We start from the raw sequence: 939 nt of genomic DNA on the forward strand, positions 1-939 counted from the left end.
TGAGCTCTGCGATTTCAGACCCCTCACCTGCAAAACCCCGGGTTGTTCCAGCCCTGCTTCGGCCTCCCGCTGCCCGCATTGTTCCACCCCTCCTCCGCCCCCCCGCTGCCGGCAGCGAGGGCTGGGGAGGGGGCTGCAGCCCCTTGGTGCCTTTCTCAACTCCAGGATGCCAAAGCCCGAGCCGGGATGGCACGAGAGTGCTGCCCGAGCGGGGCTTGCATGGTAGCTGCGTGAAAGTTTGTGCCAGCTTGGCTGGAAATTACTGCAAAACTCTCGTCTCCACCTTGGAAGGGCTTCAGATGAGCGTAGGAAGCCAGGGGGAAGTCGGTGGTGACACCGAGAAAGAGGCAGGGCTTTGTGTGTGGTTCCCTAGAGCTTCACTGAGCCGCATCCTCCAGCTCTGCTGGATTGTACTCCTCTGTGAAACCTCCTGTTCCTCGTTTAAGTAACTTTATCGGGAGGAAATATTTGCATTTGATTCTGGATTTCCCAGAGTTTTGCGTCAACTCTGGTAGAAAGAGATTACGGTCTTAATTTTCTTATCTGTAAAACATAGACTAGTTTCCAAAAAAGCCGCCGTTTGCAACCTGGTAAGTGACTTCTATTCCTCTTTTTTTACCTTCAGGGCTGTCTCAGCATTTGTTTCGCTTCACTTTTTTGATGTTAGCCATTAGGGAAGAAGGGCAGAGTCACCTTGTTATTTATTTCCATATTCATCTGATCCTACTGGATTTCCTTCCTTGCTCCAACACCTTAGCTGGGTTATGCTTTTCTCTTTGCATGCCAACGATTATCGTGAAGTATGGAAGGAGCTCATTAATGACGATGCTCATATCCCTCTATGGCTACTGCTGCTTTCCCAGGAGTTTGTGGGATTCCTATACAGAAGACAAAATAACTCGGCTGTTTATGGCAGGAGGAGACCAAACCCTGCTTTTA

The sequence above is a fragment of the Cariama cristata genome, unplaced genomic scaffold, assembly GCF_000690535.1.
Source record: "Cariama cristata isolate BGI_N322 unplaced genomic scaffold, ASM69053v1 scaffold10794, whole genome shotgun sequence".
Taxonomy (NCBI): Eukaryota; Metazoa; Chordata; class Aves; order Cariamiformes; family Cariamidae; genus Cariama; species Cariama cristata.